We start from the raw sequence: 350 nt of genomic DNA, 5'->3' as shown, positions 1-350 counted from the left end.
CACATAATCAAATTCCCTTTTAAAAGGAATACTGTACATGGCTCTGTAGGAAACATTGGTGCTGTGTTTCTACTTTAAAAACTAATATTCCTATGTCAGTAATCTGTTGGTCAGGATATCTGCTTTCAGGATATGACCTTGAGGATTTTCAGAGACACTGGAAATAGCCAGGAATAAATTGTAACTGAGTTTTAAATAGGATGGTGAGATGTGCTCACTTGTGCACATCTGCATGCTTAAATCGGTTTCCTTGTGGTCAGCAACCACAAGCAGCAGCCCAGCTCTGAGGTTAGGAGCCATCTCCCCCCTCAGCACCTCCGAAACCGTTCATGCCAGGAGGGCTCGGGGCG

Source organism: Corvus brachyrhynchos, unplaced genomic scaffold, assembly GCF_000691975.1.
Source record: "Corvus brachyrhynchos isolate BGI_N302 unplaced genomic scaffold, ASM69197v1 scaffold17, whole genome shotgun sequence".
NCBI lineage: Eukaryota > Metazoa > Chordata > Aves > Passeriformes > Corvidae > Corvus > Corvus brachyrhynchos.
Note: the sequence above shows the minus strand (reverse complement) of the source record.